The sequence below is a fragment of the Hemitrygon akajei genome, chromosome 28, assembly GCF_048418815.1.
Source record: "Hemitrygon akajei chromosome 28, sHemAka1.3, whole genome shotgun sequence".
NCBI classification, from domain to species: domain Eukaryota; kingdom Metazoa; phylum Chordata; class Chondrichthyes; order Myliobatiformes; family Dasyatidae; genus Hemitrygon; species Hemitrygon akajei.
The window spans coordinates 23,029,466-23,051,944 of NC_133151.1; positions in this window are offsets into that span (position 1 = coordinate 23,029,466).

Below are 22,479 nucleotides of genomic sequence, written 5' to 3' on the forward strand. Positions count from 1 at the left end.
ATGATCTCTACTGGCTGGAAAATGACGTCACTCCACCATCACAAGACCATTACCTCAAGTCCAGTAAAACTTCAACCCCAGTCACGTGACAAGGGTACCACTGTCACGTGTCACGAGTACGTAACATATCGAAGTAGTAAAATGGATTTAACAGTGCTGGATGGGAGGTGCCAGAGAGTAGTGGTGGATATCTGTCAGGTTGCAGGCCAGTGACTAGTGGTGTTCATCAGCGATATGTACAGGGTCCAATGTCGTTTGTCATATACCCCACCCCCCACCTACAAGGATTCAACATCTTCCGATCCTTGTCCGCTCTGACTGAGATTCCATCCATCCAATTCAGTGTACTGATTTCCTGGTAAAAGGTTATCGAGCTAAACGTGAATTTGGTTTCTCTCTTCACCGATGCTAACAGATCTGCTGCATATTTCCAGCAATTCCCGCTTTTAGTTCAGGATCAGCCCTGTTTATCTGACTCCGGGATGTGAATCCAGCTGTGAAGAACTTGTAGCTGTGGCCAAATGGTTAAGGCGATCTACTGGAAATCCATTGGGGATTTCCCGCGCAGGTTCGAGTCCTGCCGACTACGTGTTTATATCGGTTTTGAGTCTCTGATCCCTCACACGGATACAGATTTTAGAAAGCCAGTCGAAACACCGATATCTGTTTGCCGCCTCCAAAACCAGGAAGTGTCCATTTGTTCCGCTTTTTTTTTCAGGTGGCCTCTACTATGCAATTGGTCAGCGCGTTTAGCTGTTATCCGAAATGTTGGTGTTTCCAACCTCTCCAGGGATGCTTTTGCTGTCCGTTTTGTAACTTCCGTGCTGTCCCTAATACATCATTAAAAATATATCCACATATAGAAAACAGAACACTACGACGACCTGCCTTGCTTACATTCAAGTTGGTATAAACTGAATATATTGTACATGGACGATCAAACCAACAGAAACTTTAAGAGGGCACCAATGTATTTCATGTTTATATTTATGTTATCGCCACTTGAACCAGAGGGATAAATTCACTCAACTTCACTTGCACCAACACTGACTGTTTCCACAACTCACTTTCAAACTCGACATTTCATGCTGTCGACATTTTTGTTTTGTCATTTTTATTCTGACTTTCTCAGCTCAAGCTGGTAAAACCTGAAGTCCGGGCCTACTGACGCACACTCATTCCTCAATAGCTACCGACTGCCGACCATTCTAGTGGCGTATAGTATAGTGGCTTTCAGGAGATTTACAGAAATATTGGTTTGCTGTCCTAACTGTTTAATGCTATTGTGTAGTGAATTTCAGATGATAGTTGTTGTTGATATTACCATCGGGACAATCTACACCCTGTCCATGCTCGATAGTCTTTCAATTTCATCTTTTAATTCACGCTATTTCTGGTGCTTTTCACTTATTAATTGTTGTACGTCATGTGTGTTTGCAGAATGACTATATCGATTATGTACGTTGTTACTGCTTTTTAATACAGTAATATTATATATCCAGAAGGTTATTATAGATTGCCCTACCTGTAATAATGTATCAGTCATAAAATAATTTCTATGACTCTGATCATAGTCTAGAACAGGTCTGTATTTATAGGAAACTATGGTGCATTTTATGAGATTGTATTTTAAAGTAAGATTTTGGTGAGTGATGTTTGTCATTTGATCGCCCCCAAGTAAGTAATCAGATTCAGTTAAACTGCTGCCCAACCCTGCAATGTGTTGGATTGTTTCTGGTGTCTCTTGTCATTTTTTGTATTCATGGTCTTTAATTTGTTGGCCTTTTATTATGTATTTCTAATATTTTCGAGTTAATAATCAGGCCCTATATTGCCACAAGGAGCCCATCTGTTTCTGGGAAGAGGTCTCCAACTCTGAGTCAAGCGTTCTGCGGTTCCTTCTTCACATTTTCTCTGATTAGATCACAGGGGTGCTTTGCATGGAGTGTTGGTGTTCCATTGTTTTACTTTTTATTAATATTATTTTACTGTGCCCATGGTCTGTTTTTTTTTAATCAATTATGCTATTGTTTGCTCTGTTGTAACTATATGTTGTAAATATGTGGTTTTGTGCAGGTCTTGTAGCTTTAGTTTTTGTTCTTGTTTTGTTTGGTGAATTTGGAGCTCCTTTCCGGGGAACACACTAGGAAGGTAGCGCAGCATTTTCAATTAAAACGAGACTACTACGATGTCTGTGAATATTCCATCTATCCACAGTCTTGCCTCACTCACCTAATAATCTGAGATGAATCGTATACCGTCTTGGAGATCAATCCACTTTATTTTTCTTTGAGAGAACCAACACCCCCAACAGCTTGCTATCAATGTGCTGCGGAATTTCAGCGTATTTGTCCTGATCTTTCTCTCCTTTTAATGAAAATTGATGAGAAATATGTATTTAGTGCTTTGACCACTTCCTCTTGCTCCAAGTATAGGTTTTGTTATTTGACCTTGAGTTCTGCTACATTCATACCTTTTCCATAATGCCCTTATTGTTTCTTATGTATGTACAAAATACCTCGGTATTCTATGCAGTCTATCTCGGCAAATACCCCACTATAATTCAGCACTGTTTTGCTCTGTTTAATTTGCATATTATGGTCAAAACTTTGCTTTTAGCTTTGTTTCCTTTTCGACTCTATTTGCAACACTTATGATCATCCATTCTTCACTGATCTGGTATCCCTGTCTTCCCCCTCACAGAAACAGTTTGAATTCTGAACCAGTCTTCTTTAAAACAAACGTCTTACCGTACAGATGTGAGGTTACCCAGTCACAGTTGTTCCTGACATGTACTCTCCAGAGTTCCTGCCTAAGATAGTTTTCATTATCCTACAACACACGCAACACTTGGACGAACTCAGCAGGCCAGGCAGCATCCATGGATAAAAGTAAACAGTGGACCTTCGGGCCGGGTTCCTATATCAGGACTCGAAAAGTCCCTTTATCTATCAGTGTAAGAAGGTGAATGAGGAGGGGAGGACGAAGTACAAGGTAATAGGTGATCATTAATTTTACACACAGTTTCGCAAATATCTCCAATATTGTATCTTTCCATCTATTATCAACTGCAAGGCCTGTGCCGCAGTGCAAGGTCTCTCTAATATACCTAAAGCAGCTGCTCTATCACCACCACACACAGCGAATCCACGCATTTACTGTTGTAGGTCTCTCAGTAACTCTAACTGTGGTGTTAAATGTCCAGGCTAACAAAATGGCTTCTCTGTATTGTTATAATGAAATGGCTTCTCTGTAATGTTACTTAATGCTATAATGTTTCTGTATCTGGAGTGTTTGTGTTATAACTTCAAATAAGGAGAGAACTAACCCATGGAGAATTGGTATGCTATCTTGTAAGTGTAAGCAGAGTGGGACTTCGCGGTATTTTTCGGGAGCCGAACGAGGAGGACGGACGAGTGAGGAGCGGACAGCGCAGTTCCAGGGCGGTGGATACTGGACGTTGCCGGATCGGACCGTGGGCGAAGGCTCTGATGTTCGTTATGGATGGAACCGGAGGCGTGAGCTCCAACGTACTAAAATATTATGTGCACAAACTGATAAACTTACTGATTTGGAGCATTTAGGTTATCTGTTTCAAGTAACCCATCACCAATAAATAACTATAAAGTTGCAAATATTTATTCGCCTTTGGTGTATTGTCTGATATTTGTGTTGCGAGCGTGTACTGGTGGTGGGTGGGGTGAACATTGCACCGTATTCACACCGACATTTTGCACTACTGGCGGGGCGACGGCGGTTCTCCATAGGGGAACGGGGGTAAATTGGGAGCACGGATGCTAACTTTGTAGGGTTTCTCGTCAGGAATTTGAATTTGCCAGATACGGTGTAATTCGTCCCGGTTTCAACGAGGGGAGATGGATTCGGATAAGATTGAACTCTGGTGTGTGATCGAGGGAATACCGTTTAATCAGTTAGACGAGAAGCTAGACTGGACTGCCAACACAGATGCCTTGTGCAGGAAGGCACAGAGTCGACTGTACTTCCTTAGAAGGTTGGCGTCATTCAATGTCTGTAGTGAGATGCTGAAGATGTTCTATAGGTCAGTTGTGGAGAGCTCCCTCTTCTTTGTGGTGGCATGCTCGGGAGGAAGCATTAAGAAGAGGGACGCCTCACGTCTTAATAAGCTGGTAAGGAAGGCGGGCTCTGTTGTGGGCAAAGTACTGGAGAGTTTAACATTGGTAGCTGAGCGAAGGGCGCTGAGTAGGCTACGGTCAATTATGGATAACTCTGAACATCCTCTACATAGCACCATCCAGAGACAGAGAAGCAGTTTCAGCGACAGATTACTATCTATGCAATGCTCCTCAGACAGGATGAAGAGGTCAATACTCCCCAATCCCATTAGGCTTTACAATTCTACCGGCAGAATATGAAGACTTTTGACTTTTGACAGAATATGACTTAAGAACTTTTTAAAAGCTATTATTATTGCTTTTTGAGATAGTGATTTAGATGCATATCATATTTTTTACTGAGTTAAGTATTGTATGTAATTAGTTTTGCTACAACAAGTGTATGGGACATTGGAAAAAAGTTGAATTTCCCCATGGGGATGAATAAAGTATCTATCTATCTATCTATCTATCTATCTATCTATCTATCTATCTATCTATCTATCTATCTATCTATCTATCTATCTATCTATCTATCTATCTAATCACGCCTGCGAATTAAGTGGGGTGGACATGCATATCTCGGACGAAGTGTTAATTCGATGTTTGAGTACAGTTAGAGCTATTTAAATCGTAGGCAGAGAGATTGGTAAATTGAGGGATTTAGGCTTTGTGCTAGCGCAGATTGTTGCTGACGTCAAGGCCTGGGACTGCCACCGTCTATCGGTGACCACAGCGACACGGGGTCATGGGGCGTGCACACTGTCACAGAGGAAAGGTTTGATGGCTCTGATGGTACACCAGAGGAATTTCCCGCCGCTGGGGGCGGAGGTTTTCGAGATCGTGTCCTATCGTTGTTGCAGGATGAAGGAAGGAAGTGGTCAGATTTGCAAACTCTAATTAGTTCCCCTCTCCCACGGAAGGGGGAAAGTCTGGAGTTTGCGTCAGCCATTAACTCTTTGGTGAACAAGGAGGCGAGTCCCTGTCTGAAGAAATTTCTCAGGGAGGACACTCACCCCCGAAGGGGAGGATGATTTTGAGTCCTGGATAGAACATGTCGCTCGGCTGCTGGGTGAGTTGCAGTGTTCTGAGGAAGAGAAGCGACAGAGATTGGTTGACAGTTTGAAAGTGGTGGCAGTTTCCTGGTGGTGACTGATGGAGTAACAGAAATCTCCTGTTGCTCCAATTCTAATAATCTTAAAATTTCCAATCAGTATTGAAACTTTCATTTTTAAGTGTGATTTTTTTTTCATTATCGCTACATTAAGCGGTGGCAGAGGTACTAAAAGGGATGATCCTTCAGGATTATATTATGAATTCTCTGCAAAGTCATACACGAGAAGCCTCTGAGAACTTTCAAAAACTCAGCTCTGAATTTAATCAATTAGTTGGGAAATTGGATTCTATTCAGCAAACTCCTAATGAACACAATAAAATAATAAAAAATAATGAAGCAATTTTGTAGTCTCTGAGAACGGAAGTGGATGATCTACTAAAGCTTTGTGAAAAGCAATCGAATTCCACCGAAAAGTTAAGACACAAGATTATCAACATAGAAAATAGAAGCAGAAGGAACAATCTACGGGTTCTGGGTCTCAGAAACTTAATCGATGGTAATCATCCTATGCAATTCTTCACAAACTTTCTGCAAGAATTATTTCCGGAAATGTTGCCGTCTTTGCCTATGATTGATCGAGTTCACAGCTCTCCCGTGTTTAGACCTTGCAGCAGAGATAGACGAAGATCAGTAATAATTTTTTCTCATGAATTTAAAATAAAGGAACCGTTAATCCTCGAATCCCGTCGAAGAGGCATGATTGATTATCATGATAGCAAGATTAGATTGCTGAAGCTTACTCGCCTGAGGTTATGCAGGAACCTGATAAATTCAAAGAAGTTATGTCCGAGTTTTTAACAAAAGTTTCAAGCCTTCCCTTCGCTGCTCAGCTCGTCTCAGAATCACACTTCAAAATGTTTATTTCGAATGGTTATATTCGACTGCTGAAGAACAAAGTTTTTTTTCTGAATCCGAAGGCTAGCTCTTTACTGTGTCCTTACATGAAGACTCAAGATTAAATGAGAAACTTTTAATTTGCAAATCCCTTCGAAGTGGCATGATACGTTATAGTGTGGAATATTATGTTTCTGGAAGACTATTCGCTTGAGGTTATGCAGGAGTGTGCTGATAAACAAGCTTTGTTGGATTTTTTTAACAGTAGTTTTAACCCGTCCCTTGGCTACACAGTTCGACTGAGAATTTCATTAAAGATGGATCCTTCGAATGGTTTAGTTTGAATGTTGAAGTATAAAGATTTTTTTTAAATTTGAAAGTTAACTGTTTAGCCTGTTTTTTCATATGATTAAGTGTTTAAAGTCTGTCTGTATGGATAATTGTATCTTTAACTTTTGGGAAACTTTTACATTTAATTTACTTTTGTATTTTTAATACTGTATTTTTGATATACGATCATTGAATTTCTTGTTCGGATATTGATCACTCTAGTTTGGAATATAAATAACCTTGAAACTAAATCGAGCGATCACAAGTTTTTTTTGGGGGGGGGGGTGATTTCCATAATTGTAGATGCTGGCTTTCTATTGGTCGGTTTTCTTTTTTTCCAGCTTTGCGGGGGTGCGAGGGTATGTTTTTTTTTTCTCAGAAGCTCTTTTTGATTTTTGTTTAGCCGACATCTTGCTTGGTTATCATTTCTCAAGGTTTATGGATTGATGTTAAATTACATTTTAACCTTTCCTTTAAATAATATTAAAAAAAGGAACAACCTATTAATCTACTCAGTTTTAACGTGAAGGGATTCAATCATGCTGTTAAACGTAATATAAAACTCCTGCTTATATTAGGACATTTAAGTTCCGTATTATTTTTTACAAGGTCCCTGTAGACTTCTGATTCAGGTGTAAAAACTCTGAACTAAACACCGAATTTAAACCGTAGTCAATGATGAACGATCATTTACTGATCATTTACTGTTCACTCTTCCACATTAACGTTTTGTGAAATGGCGTTGCTTCTATGATGTTTCTTAGTGCGTAGAAAGAATTTTTTCTCGCGCTGATCCTGCACACACAAGCCCCCTCTTTCCCGATTTCTTCAAACCGGTATTTTCCCACAAGACGCAGCGAAACCGGGGGTGACGTCATCGCATGCCGCGATACAGCAAAGGCAACGAATTTACTTTCAATAACCTTAACTTTAACGAGGAAATAGTTACAAACAAATTACTAAAGCGAAAATATAATAAAGCTAAACAAATGACTTAAGGGAACACAGTCCCTATTATTTTCTAACTCACATACGCAAATGGGATAATCTACGTTTTTTTAGCCGTTGCAATGGACTTATTTTCAATCGTCTTTTCAAGCCAAATTTAAAAGAGTTTTTATTCTTATAAATAATACACTTTCCTTTGTCCAACATAAAATAGGGTCTGATATCAATGGACGTTTTGTTTTATTTTTAGGAAATCAAAACAATAAAATAATAGCATTTACCAATGTTTATGCCTCAAATGTAGATGATCCGGCATTCTTTGAGCGGTTTTTTTTTTCGTTTTTACCAGATCTGAGTTTTTATTCTTCGGTGATGGGAGGAGAGTTTAACTGCTGGCTGGACCAAATTTTAGACAGATCATCTACTAAACCAGCGTATCTCAATTAATCAGCTTTGTTTCTTCAATATTTTTATTCAAATGTGGTATTGTTCAAATTGTTCAAAGTTGGCATCATCTAGATAGGGAGTACTCGATTTTTTCCCCCATGTTCATCATACATATTGCAGGATTGATTATTGTTTTATTAATTGCCAAATTATTTCATCAGTTCGTTCCTGTGAATATAAATAGATTGATGTTTCAGATCACGTTCCTGTATGTCTATCTATAAATATCGCTGGTCTTCTTCAAACAAAAAAGATTTTGGCGGTTTAATGCAACATTGTTATCTGATAAGGAACTTTTAAAATGTCTTCTGACGCATATTATTTTGTTTTTTTTTTTGAAGATAATATAAAATAAGACACTTCTAGTCTTATTGAATGGGATACCTTTAGGACCTATATTAGAGGACAAATTAGTTCTTTTACTGCGGGCATGTTAAGAATAAAACTAATAAAGAAAGAAATGAATTAGCCAATCAGTTGAAACAAATAGATGGAAAATATGCTATAGCACTAGATCCTTTTTTTTTTATAAACGACGTGTTGAAGTAAATACTAAATATGATCTTCTTTTAACACATCAAATTCTAACTCAACATCTTAAAGTTAAAACTCAATTTTACATTCACGGCGATAAACCATCTAAAGTAATGACGAACCAATTAAAAACTTCTGTAGGTAAACGACAAATTAAATAGATTTGCAAAACTAATGGTGATAGGGCAAATAATCACTCTGAAATAAATGATACCTTTAGATAATTCGATTCTAAACTTTATAGTTCTGATTGCCTTAAAGATAATACTGTACTGAATGATTTTCTAGATCATTTAAATATCCCAGCTCTTTCTGCAGATAATTGTACACAATTGGATCAACCCATTTCTTATGAGGAAATTGCCAAGGGTATACGCTCAATACACTCACGGAAGGTTCCGGGTCCAGATGGATTTTCTGGAGAATTTTATGAGGCTTTTTCTTCATTAATTATACCGCAATTACACTTAGTCTGTTTGGATTCTTTCAGATTGTGTAGCTTGCCCCAATCTTTCTATGAAGCCTCTATTTCACTTATCCTAAAGAAGAACAGGGGACCCTACTGAATGTTCTTCATATAGGCAATTTAATTACTCAATGTTGATACTAAAATCTTTTCTAAAGTTCTGGATCGAAGGATTGAATATATTCTTCCTTCTATTATTTCTGAGCATCAGGCTGGATTTATTAAAATGGGATGCTGAGAAGGACTTCGATCGCGCTGAATGGAATTATTTATTTAAATCCTTAAAAAAAATGGACCAGAGTTTATTCTATGGATTAAAGTACTTTATGCATCTCCTTCTGCTCGGGTTCTTACTAATTTTCAAAATTCCAAACCATTTAAACTTCATCGTGGATCTAGACAAGGCTGTCTGTTGAGCCCTTTGCTCTTTGATCTAGCTTTAGAACCCTTAGCCATTCCATTGCAAGAGTCTAATCTGTGAATATCTGTCGTAATTTAAGGGGAGGTATTACTCACAAAATATCGCTTTACCCTGATGATATATTGCTATTTATCTGTAACGTTGAGATCACACTACCTTGTGTGCATTCTTTACTCTCCCGTTTTAGCCAGTTTTCAAGATATAAATTGAACATAAATAAGAGTGAGTTATTTTCGTTAAATTATTTGGTATCAAATAATATTAATCTCCCTTTTAAATTTTCAGAAATCAATTTCCTTATGTGGATGTAACAGTCACTAAGAATTACAAACACCTGTTTAACGAAAACTTTCTTACTTTATTGAATCATTTAAAAAAGGATATCATTAAGTTTATCACCTCGTTCAATATCGTAATTGGACGAATTAATTCTATTAAAATGAATATTCTACCTGAATTTATATATCTTTTCAGGCTTTACACTTTTTAAAAAAATCCTAAATCCTTTTTTGACTCTCTTGATTCTATTTTATACTCTTATATATGGAGAAATAAACGTCCTCGTTTAAATAAAGTTGCTCTCCAAAAATCTAAAAAGTCTGGAGGTATAGATTTACCTAATTTTAGAATTAATTACTGGGCATTTAATACACAATATCTTACATTTTAACGATATTATATTAATCTTGCAGACTGTCCGGTATTGGTCTGATTTGAAGCTAAATCTGTTAATAAATGTTTTATCATTTCTCTTCTTGCATCCTAACTTCTTTTATTTGTAGTAAAGTAACTGATAATTTAATAGTTAAACATACTCTGAGCATCTGGATACAATTTAGAAAACACTTTGGTTGATTAAGATTTTCCCTTTCAAATCCTATTTATTCTAATTTTTTAAAACCCTCCATGACTGATTTAGTTTTTAAAGAATGGGACAGAATGGATTTTAAATGTCTTTGGAATCTGGTTTTAGAGGAAACCTTTATTTCATTTGAGCAATTGTCAGCTAAATATAGCTTACCGAAAACTCACTTTTTATAGATATTTACAAATCAGAGACTTTTTAAGATCTCAATTATGCACTTTAACTATAAGCTCAGATAAGAACTTAATAGACTTAATCTTTAGTTTGACACCTATTCATAATTTTTTCAATATCTAATATTTATGGCATGTTACTTGAGACGAGGAATGCCCCTTTAGACAAAACTAAGAATCTCTAGGAACAAAATGTACAGACATCAATATCTGAGGAAACTTGTAATGAAAATTTTAAACTGGTTAATACTTCATCGCTAAGTGCTGGTCATTCCCTCATACAATTTAAGGCGGTACATAGAGCTCAAATGACTAAGCCTAAGCTATCTCGTTTTCATTCGGATATATCTCGCCACTGTGACAGATATAATAATGGACAAGTTACATTAATTCATGTTTTTTGGACGCTCGAATTTTGAAAAATATCGGAAGGAAGTTTATCAAACTTTTTCCTTACTTTTTTTAAGCCTCGCCCTCTGACGGCTCTGTTCGGATTTGTTGCGGGAAAAGATAGTAAGATGAAGATATCTGATTTACATATTTTGGCCTTTAGCTCTCTTATAGCTAGAAGGACGCTTTTGTTTAAATGGAAATATGTTTTTTTCCCCTACTCATGCTCAATGGTTATGCGACTTTATGTCATGATTAGATTTAGAGAAGATTCGTTGCTAAATTTCTGAATCTCGTCAAGACTTACAAACATTGTGGAGACCTATTCTGACTTATTTTCAAAAGCTTCAATTCGTTGTTTAAACTCAGATGTTGGCTAGTATTATTTTTTAATTTATGAGAATGTATTTTACCTTCCTTTCTCCTTAATGAACAGCTTCGGTCTTGGTAGGGATTAGATTCAATTTTTTTTTGTAATAATTTAGTTTATTTCAATATTACTATTTGTAGCCCCCTGGTAATCCTCAGGCTCGCTCAGTTGGCGTCCGTCTAGGGGGAGCAGTCTTCGGCCCCGGCAATCTGGGCAATCAGCTTTGTAGATGTTGTGTTATGTCCCCCACCACGTCAAATAACAGACAATACACCATATGCGATTAAATGATTACAATTTATAGATCTTACTGGAACTATGTACTTAATAGAGTTACAGTATAAAAGGAAATGTAAAAGGCCCCATACTTAGCAAAGTTCAATGACTTCGTGCACAACCGTTGGAGCTCAGTTAACGAAGTTTTCTTGCCACCATTCGATCCCCTCCGACCTCCACGACCGCCGCCTGGGACCAAACACGGTGGTCGACCAGACGCTCCACAGGAATCTGTCCTCGTCTCCTCTGCTCGCCGAAAACTCTGGTCGTCGGACCCCAGCTCGGGGTCCGTTCCGTCGCCCAGCCTGCAGCATCGCGTCTCCTTCTCTCTCTAACCCCCTCTAACGGTCTTCTCCCCAGAAGTGCGCGCAACACTAGTTTACAGACTCGCAAGAATGAATAACAGCTATCCCCATTGGTTAACAAATGAATACAATTCTTATTATCAGTAATTACAAACCAAACAAGCTGCGAGAGGAAGCACTCTTTCACCAGTTAACATACCAAAGAAGTATTTTTATTTTAACATGACAAATAAGTCTTTTTATTAGCCTTAGCAGTAACATAAAAGAAAAAAAAACCCTTACATATTGATTATCCTATATGAATACGGGATAATAAGACTGTTATTATGAGCAGATATAATTTAATTGGAAGTTTTATTTTTATCATTTTGGACATTTTCTTCTTCTATGGAGAATCTAATAAAAATATTGAAAGAGAGGAGTGGCAGCTGAGGTAGTAAAAGGCGTGAAAGTTAACAAACACTTGCCTACGTGGAAGGAGTATCTTGAAGCACTGGAGGAGGTTTTTGGTAAGACGGGAGGCACGCTGGAGCCTTTAGCGGGGCTTCGGAGCCTGCGTCAGGAGAAAGGGGAAAGCTTTCTGAATATTTGTTCCAGGTAGAGAGAAGGCAAAATTATTTCAGGTGACGGGGTGTCATTTCGGAGATGGAGGTGAATCATAAGGATAGACCAGGTAGCCCGGTCGCACAGAGGAATGATGTGATTGCTACGAGTCCCCTAGATATCGGCAACCCCCATTTTTTGTTTAGTTACTCAGAGAGGTGAGGCGGAGGAGGAGGATCACGCATTAGAGTCGGAAGTACGGTGCAGTCCTGTGTGTTAGCCCTTTGTGGTGAAGTAACTGCTCCAATCGGGAGATCGTGAAGCGGGTCGCTGCAGGTGGGATCCTTCCACATGAGAGGACTAGCAGAGAGGGGCCCTCCCTGATAGGACGGACTGCACAGAAGCCCGGGGGAGGCCAAGGTTCCGCGAGACGACGAGTGTGTTATAACTGAGGGGGAAAAAATACCAACTTCAGGCGGGAATGCTACCGGCCGCGAGCCCCTCGGAGGGAGACTCCACATGTATCCTAGCAGAAAGGGGGACCGTGAAACTTACAGGAGACCCAGTGAGGGAACGGCCTGGAGTGTCTGGGAAAGTGCCACCGCATCCCCAAGTGGAAAAACACACTATCCCTGAATGATTGGTGGGACCCCGGCCCGGTGTGTCATTACAGATAGAGGGAAAATGCAAAAGCCATACTCGTCACTGGGTCGCATGTCATGATATGGTACCGGTCGTTCTACGATCAGCATTTGTCGCAATTATCCATGACTCCCTTCAGTGCCCTGGAAATCTGGGGTATCAGTGCTGGTGATTACCCATACGATGGTTATTTGTCCGTGAGGCTGTAATTCCTCGAGGCCGTGATGGGAGTTTCTGAGGCTCATGAGGCCTCGGGGCTGGTTTGCCCGGATCCAGTTGCGATTGCAGGTGTGTGACTTCTGGTAGGGACCGACTCCCCTATTGTGCGAAGACTCCTGGGGGCCTGCAAGGAGAAGGCGGGTGAGGACCCCTTGGAGCCCCTGTCGGAGCACCCAGTGTTTCAGTCTGCTTTTAAGGCGGTGTGTATTCGCACTGGGCGGGACAAAGCATTGGACAGAGGAACTGTATGGGGTGACCAGTCGAAGCCCAGGAAGGTACACCCTGGTGAAGCAGCGACAGTGATGGGGATCCCCAGATACTCGGAGTGCCTGAAGGTGAAGCCTTTTTAGTGGAGACCCCGGAAGATCTCGAGGGGGAATCGAGATTCCCAGCTGCGCAGCTGGTGACATCCGAGCTGCAGAAGCTGTCGGTGGTACAAGCACGCCGCGTGGTGGTGAATATCAGGAACTACACGCAATGGGAGGTCACTTTTAGAAGAGGAATGCTTCTGGCGCATTTGTTCCCGGTGACGGTGATACACAATGCCCGCGTGAGACTCGCTTGGGGAGGGCCATTGGAAAACAAGGATAAGTTGACCGTTGGGGCGGTTAACTCTGGGGCCTCACTTGACAACTTTGAGGTGAGCTGTTCCTGAAGTACTCGCCACGCCATCTGACTGTCTGAAGAGATCCTGTTTCGAGAATGGTCGCGGTGACTGGCCCCTGCAGACCTTCAGGATATGCATTTGTGTAAGTTGAAGGAAACTGGCATCATTACCGAGTCCCGCAGCCCTTACGCGTCATCGATAGTCGTGGCCAGGGAAAAAAAAAGCGCGAAAATTCGTATGTGTGTGGACCATAGGACCCTGAATGTGCGCTCCGTCCCTGACGGTCACCGGGCTCGATGACGTGCTGGCCTGTCTCAGTAAGGCGAAAGTATTCAGCGTGTTGGATATTACCAGATCCCGATGAGTAAGGCGGTTAAGGAGAAGAGGGCATTTATACGCCCTCCAGGATTTTACCAGTTTGAAAGGATGTCTCAGGGTATATCGGGGACCCTGCCATCTTCCAGAGGGTCACGTAGAACACCGTGGGGCATACGAACTTGTCTGAAGTGCTGGCATATTTGGACGAACTGATAGTATTTGGATTCACCTTGGAAGAACATGAAGCGAGTCTAATGAAGGTGCTCAACCGGCAGAAGGGTGAAGGGTTAAAATTTCCCTGGACAAATGGCGGTTTTGCCAGACGTCTGTTAGCTATGTTGTACATATAATCTCGCAGTATGGCGCAGCTACAGACACGACTAAGATCGAAAAGGTGACTACCTGGACGAGGCCCCAGACTGCGAGCGCTCTGAGCTCGTTCTTGGGGTTCTGTTTATGCTACCGGGGATTCGTGAAGGTCTATGAAAAGGTGCCTGGCTGTTCTCCTCTGGGACAGAAAAGGAAATGGAGGAGATGACGTGAGGCTAGAGAATATTTGAGAGCCCTTCGGACAGAGATAGGATGACCTATGTGAAACAGCATTTCAGTCACTGAAGGAGATGCTACACAGGAGCCGGTGCTGACTTTTACGGATCCCCGTTTTGCCCTATGTGGTGCACACCGATGCCAGTCGGGAGGAGTTAAGGACCGTCTTGTCTCAGGATCAGAGCGCCAGATTGAGGCCCGTAACGTTTGTCAGCCGGAGTTTGTCACCCTCTGAGAGGAACTATCCCACCCACAAGTTGGAGTTTCTGGCGTTCTAATGGGCTGTGGTGGATAAGCTGAGTGGCTATCTCTAAGGAGCCCTGTTTAGTGTGCGGACGGACAACAATCCGCTTACCTACATCCTGCCCTCGGCAAAATTGGATGCCAGCTGTCATCGGTGGCGGGCCGCCCTGTCTGCATTTGATTTTAGCCTGAAATATCGGCCGGGGAGCCGAAATATCGATACGGACGCTCTGTCCTGACGGAGGCCAAAGACCTGGAGGGGGTCGAGAATTGGAAAAGTGCTCCTGCATCCGGGGTGAAGGCCATTTGTCAGTTTGCTGTCACCGCGCAGGCCGAAGAAAAGGAGAAGCCAGATCGTGCACTGGACCCATTGGGGGCGTCCGATGACGCCCTACACCTAGTTTACTGTGACATGACTGCTCTGAAGACCCTGCAGCTTCCAGAGTTGAGTCCGAGGGAAAGTGCAGCTGCTCAGCGAGATAAGCCTGGCATTGGCACTATTTGGTACGCACTTAAGAAGGTGGACGTGGCCCGGGTGGAGAAGACAGAACACGGTTCATTGTCTCTTTTACTCAGAATATGGCCTCGGTTGTGGTTGAAGAACGAAATGTTATACCGGGTAACATCACCCCGGACCGATATCGGCGTTGGCAGCTGGTCCTGCCTGAGAAGTATCGGAGGGTTGTGATGAAATCACCGCATGATAACTGGACATTTGGGGGTGGAGAAGACCTATAGGGTGCTCAAGGACCAGTTTTATGAGGTCGGAGGTCGACGAGTATTGCAAGTCCTGCATACGTTGGATACACCTGGAGACGCTCGCTGCCTGAGCAGGTTGCTCCTTTGTCGCACTTGCAGACTGCGGGGCATTTGGATCTCTTGCGTATGTACTTCCTGCCCATAGAACCCAATACCAGCAACATGGCGGATGTATTAGTCATCACGGAGCATTACACCAGTTATGCTCAGGTGTTCCCCACCAAGGATCATAGGGCGATTTGAGTGGCGAAAGTGCTGTGGAAGAAGTATTTTGTGCATTATTGCCTTCCCCGGTGGATACATAGTGACCAGGGACGGGACTTTGAGAGTAAGCGCATCTATGAGTTACTGGATATGCTGGGAATTGAAAAATTGAAGAACACGCCCTATCATCCGCAGAGCAACCCCCAGCCAGAGTGGTTTAATCGGACCCTGCTGGGCATGCTCGAGACTCTGAAGATCAGCAAAAAGAGTCGATGGGGTCAACGTATTGGACATCTGGTTCACTGTTACATCTGTACACGCAATGACGCTACTGGTTAGTCGCCCTATTATCTGATGTTCGAGCGGGAGGCCAGGTTGCCCATTAATTCTGCTTCAGCACTGCTGCGAGCGAAGTATTGCGAAAACGATACTTGACGTCTGTAGCTGATATGAAGAAAGAGCAGCAAAGGACCTATGAGTTGGCTGGGGAGGCGGCTGTCAAACAGAATTGAGGAAATATGAAGAGGTATGACCAGACAGTGAATTTCTCCCAACTGCTGCCGGGAGACCGAGTCCTCACAAGGAATTTGTGATTACCTGGGAAGCACAACCTGGCTGATCGCTGTTCAGGCACGCCCTATGTGGTGCAGAGTCAGTTGCCCAACTTACAGGTTTGCCGAGTGCGGCCCGAGGATGGGAAGGGGTCCGTCAAGATGCTCCATCGGAATCACCTGTTGCCTATGGGGCGAGATTTAAAAGTAAAGCGGGAGCCCGAGGTGCCGGCTGCCCCTAGTACCGGGACTTTGCGTCCACGCAGGGTGGAGGAAAAGCCCACACCGGGAGAGTTGGGCCCGGACCCACCCCTGTGAGGGATACAGACTCGGAAGATGATGACTCGGACGATTGGTACATGCTGCAACTCGCTGATGCTCCAGTGATGGAGGGGGAGGCTCCTGGCCTTACCCCTCTGGGCTAGACGGGGGAAGGTGGGTAGTGACGGTCCGTCGGGAGTACCACAGTGCATTGGAGAGGATGGTGTGGAGCTGGAGCAAGAGATAGCGGGTTTAAAGGTGCAGAAGTGTTTGGGTGCCCGCTCGCGGGAAGGTTCTCCTCATAGTTTCCATAAGTCCCCTGTAGTGTCCGAGGTGGAGGAAGTAGAAGAGGGAGTGCGCAGGTCGTCGAGAAGTAGACGCCCTCCCGATAGGTTGGCCTATTTTGCACAAGGGGAACAGGGTGTGATCTCCACTGTATTGGGAAGTTATGTCACTGCTTTCTGCACCTGGGTTGGGCACTGTGTTTTGCAGGAAAGGCTGACAAATTATCTGAGCATCATGAAGGCATGACTAAATTTGGTGGGGGAGATGTTGGATCTCAGTCCCAGTAACAGTGTTGTTAACTATTCAGCCTAACTGAATGGTTTCTCAGTATTGTTATAATTAAATGCCTTCTCTGTAATTTTACGCATTGCTGTAAAAGGTTTCTATATCTGGAATGTATGGGTTATAACTTTAGATAAGTGGGGAAATGAATTGTTATGCTATCTTGTATCTGTGAGCTGCGCGGGAGTTCGCGGTCTTTTTCGGGAGGTGAGCAAGGAGGATGGACGAGTGAGGAGCGGACAGCAGTTCTAAGGTGGCGGATAGTGGTTGTCGGTGGTTCGGACGGTAGCCGATGACTGGGAAGGTCGTTGTGGATGGAACCGGAAGCGTGAGATCCAACGTATTAAAATATCATGTGCACAGACTGATAAACTTACTGATTTGGTGCCGTTAGGTTATCTGTTTCTACTAACCCACCACTAAGAAATAACTACAAAGTTGAAATTATTTACTTGCCTTTGGTGTATTGTCTGATATTTGTGTTGCGAGCGTGTACTGGTGGGGGGGGGGGGTGGGGAGGGGCATTACACTGTATTTACACCGAAGTATTGCACAATTGGCAGGGCGACGGCGGTTCATCGTAGGCGAATGGGTATATATTGGGGACACGGATGCTACCCTGTGTTTAGAAATTATCCTCGGACATCCACCTATGCGTTCCTATAATCACTTTCAAATTATGTCCCTCCTTTTAGCCACATCTACATTGGGGAATGGGAGTTCATTGTTAAGGACGTGAAGTTATCCTCTCTGCTTCGAAAGCATGATCCTGGAAGAGTAATGGTTTTTCCTGAAAGTCGTGCTATGGCACCTTCTGCGCCTTTAACTCCTTCTCGATGGCAACATCGAGAAGCGAGCATCAACTGGATGACTGTGCCCTTGACAGTGGATGCTGTTTTCCTGTGACAACACTCCTTGTAGACGTGTTCAGTGGTGGGGAGGGGTTACCTGTAATAGACTTGCAGTATCCAGGTCTATTTATTGGCTATTCCTTTCGATGGCATTAGTGTGTCATGATGCAGCTACTCACGATTGTCTCCAATAGAGATCTATAGAAGTTTGTGAAAGTTTAAGGCGACTTGCTAAATCTGCACTAACTTACATAGTATAGAATGTAAAGACTGGTAAATCGTTCCAAGATGCCAAAATATTCTGCGCCTCTAAGCCTCTACATTATGAACTCCAGTCAATACTCGGGATGTTACAGTCAGACACTTCTTCGTTGGTTTAACAACTTTCCATATCCTGCTCCATTTCTGTTGCTCTTTCCCCTGCTGCCAGTTGTAAACTGAAACACACAACATCTATACGTTCTACTTTAGCTACTCCCTGTTAGATGGCCAATGGAGGCGAGTTGACTAATATTGTCTTTCAATTGCAGCTCAGTGTCATGGTTTTACATGTCTCTGTACTTCAAGTGCCGGAGTCGTACAGGAGTTCTTTTTTTTTGTAACTTATATTTTTTATTATAGCTCATCATCAAACAAACATTTCCATAAAATGTATTTCAGACATTGTACATATATATCATATAATTATATATATCACAAATCTCCACAAATATTTATCTGCGGTATACACTTATAGAAAAGAGTGGAAAGAAAAAAAAACTAGCAAAAGCAAAGATCTATGTACTAGTAGGGAGTATTTTTTTTACAACAGATTAATTGATTTGTGAGAATAAAATCAGGCCTATGAGGCATTATGTAGTTAAACCATTTTTCCCAGTATGAATAAAATTGTTCCAGCTTATTGTTAAAAGATGCAGTTATCTTCTCCATTTTGTAAATGTCCGTAGTAATTTCCACCCATGTATTTAAATTTGGGCTCTCCTGTGATAACCATTTCCTAGTAAGAGTCCTCTTACCAGTCACAAACTATTAACCGAATCAAAAGGCAACACGGGTGAATCTGCAGATGCTGGAAATAAATAAAAACACAAAATGCTGGCAGAACTAGGTAGGCCAGACAGCATCTAAGGGAGGAGGTAGTGAAACGTTTCGGGTCGAAACGTCGTCACTATCTTCTTATAAATGCTGTCTGGCCTGATGAGTTCTGCCAGCATTTTGTGTTTTAATTAACTGAATCAAATACTTTTTCAGAGTGCACGATTTATCACTATTGCTTCGGTTTTATTTTTTTTGTTTATGATCCATAATGTGAAGTGTCCTTCGTATATTGTCTTGTGTCTGGCGTCGTCGTATAAAACCTGTCTGATCGTTACGTATCAGTATGAGTAGAAACCCCTCTAATCGTTTGGCCATGATGGAGGTAAATAACCACTCATCTACATTAAGAACGGATATTGGTCTAAGTGACCCGCAGTTCATTTTATCCTTGCCTTCTTTCGGTATAGCTGAGATTATCGATTCCTTCCAACTGGGTGGCATTTGTGCCTATTTTAGAGCCCAGTTCAGTGTGGTGGGGAGTAAAACAGGAATTAACTAATTTTTAAATTATTTGTACCACTCTGCCGTATACCTATCTGATCCTGGTGACTTGCGTAATGTAAGCCTACTAATTGCAGCTTTAAATTCAACTTCAGTTACGTCAGCAGTCATCGTTCTATCTTGTTCTTCGCTTAAAGTGGGTAACCCGAGAGAATTCAAGAAGGTGTCAATTTGGATAGTGCTTCGCCTTTCAACGTAGGAATATAGAGTTTTGTAAAACACTTCAAAAGATTCTTGAATTTCACTTAGCTTATGTTTTATCATTTTCGTTCTTTGGTCCTAATTCTATGAATTATATTTTCTGCTATCTTTTTATTTCAGTTTCCACCCCAGTATTTTCATAGATTTCGATGCACTTTCATAATGTCTCTGTTTCAGAAAAAATAAGTTTTTCCTGATTTCTTGCGGAGCCAAATTATTTATTTCATTCCTAATTCTTTTAATTCCCCCTAATGTATCCAGAGCTAAATTCAAATTGTGCTTTTCTCTAGTTCCTTCTGCCTATTTTATAATTCCTCTAATGTTTTATTCCTTATTTATTTCTTATTTGAAGATATCTCTATAATAGTCCCTCTTAAGAACGCCTTCAGAGTATCCCATAAAATGGGAGCTGAAAACTATCCATTACCTTTTAATTCTAAGTAGAGACCAATCTCTTTTTCAATTTGTTCCTTAAAGTACGGATCATTGAGTAGACATGAATTTAGTTTCTAAATAGTATTCTTTGGTTTTAGGTCAAAATCAACAGATAAATATATAGATGGATGGTCACTTACATCTTTTGTCCCAATTGCACAGGTGTTTATCTCGTCTTTGTCTTTGCCAAACGTTATGAAATAGTCTACTCCTGTATATACAGAATGGGGATCAGGATAATGAGTGTAATGGTCCCTCCATGTGTCAATTAAACAAACATCCTCAAGGAATGTATTAACTTCCTTATGTAAAGATTTTGTTTTATGGGTTTTTCTATTGGAAGATGCTAAGTTTGGTTGTAAATGTAAATTTAAGTCTCCCCACATATCAGGCTAGAATATCACTTCCCCGGAGTGTGTATATATTCAATAGTGTAACAAATATTGCCGTCCATATTCCCCCTTACCAGAATATATCTGCCCTCTTTATTTCCCAGTTCGAATACCTTTCAAAATTTAGCTTACTTGAGATAAGAATAGCAACTCCTCTCCTATGTCCTGATTTATATAAGGAGAGAAACAGATTAGTAAAACCCATTCTCCTTAGTTCTTTTTTAATGAACATTATCACTTAAATGATTTTCCGGTAAATATAGTACATGGGCTTGTTCTATTTTCCATTTTGGATAAAATTCTCTTCCGTTTGATTGGATTTAATAGCCCATTAACATTAAAAAAAAATGAATTTTACCTTGTCCTTAGCCATCTATATTTATCTGTCAATGTATCATTGATATTAGAATAAAACTTAATCGATCTACTCCCTGGACAAATAAGAACCAAGAAACGCAAATAATAACAAAAATGGCAACGAACGTGTGATTCCAAGGCTGTGGTCTCTAGTAGATGACCCTGCGTTGAGCTGGAAGAAATGTCAGCTGTGGGGGATAACCCCTCCGATTTGTGATGTGAGGGCCCCCATTGCAGTATGCATAAAAGTCAGTGAACAAATCCATTACACAGAAAATAATGCACACACAAATATATATATATATACATACATACACACACACACACACACACTTTACACACATACACATATATGTGTGTGTATATATATATATATATATATATATATATTTGTGTTTAGTTTCTCAACATTTTTAAAAGTAGCCAAACCTTAATGCTCTTCTGAAGGGGGTGAAGACTGTCTTTGGGAAACTCCCGGTCTCTTCCCGATATATTTCTCTCAGCGTCCCCCCGTCTCCTGCCTTCTCTGTTTTCGTACTATTGCAGAGCGGGATAATTCCTCAGCCAGGCTTTCCCTCGTTTTGGTTATGCTGACGGGTAACCATCTGGCCTTCATGTCTGTATTCGCCTCTTCCACTGTCTGGTACAACCGCGTCCCGTTTTCATAAAACATTCGAAGTTTAGGGGGGTTCGTAGTCTGAAATCTAATCTTATTGTGCTTTAGTACTCACTTTACTGCAGCGTTTACTTTGCGTTTCTGGAGGACCGCGGGGCGGGATAATCTTGGTCGAAATATATTAATTTATCCTCTAAAAACACTATTTTTTAACCCCAGGCCCTTCGTAGAATCTCCGCATTGCTGCTGTACCGAAGGAATTTAATTAGCATTGAGCGTGGCTTTCTATCCCGGGTATGTTTCAGGGCGAGCACGCGGTGGGCTCTTCCAACTTCCAGCTCCATAGACGGGGGAAGATCCAGCGCGTCCCGCAGTAACTTTCCGACAAACTCCGTCATAGACGAGCCCTCTGCTCCTTCGGGAACGTTGCAGATTCTGATATTTTTTTCCGCCGTGATCTATCCTCCAGGTCAAGCAGTTTACTTTCTTGCTGATGTAATATTTGTATCGTTTTAATCAGTATTCGTTCCACGGTATGAACGCGATCTTCCACCTTCTCAATTCGCGTGTCTGCCACCACTGTTTTTTGATTAACGCTAGCGAGCGGTGACTTAATATTACGGAGCTGCTACTCTATTTCTGTCCGGAGCTCCCTTATCTCTTAGGATTTCGAACATATCCGCCGCTTCGCCTGAATAAGGCTCAACGTCCGCCACGCCAGCGCGTGGTCGGGTATGAGAGCCGCTCGCTGCATTCCTCTCGGACGCAGGTTCCGCAGAGTCGCATTTTTTTTTATTTCTATTCCATTTCCCCATTCTTTCCCTCTTTTCAGTTCAAATATTTTCCGAAAAATATTATATTTGATGGGTTAACGGGGCTTAATCCGCGTTTTTCCGGGGGACCTAGTGACTTAAACTTGCATTCCCGACGATGACGTCACCGAAAAAAAAATCCGTACA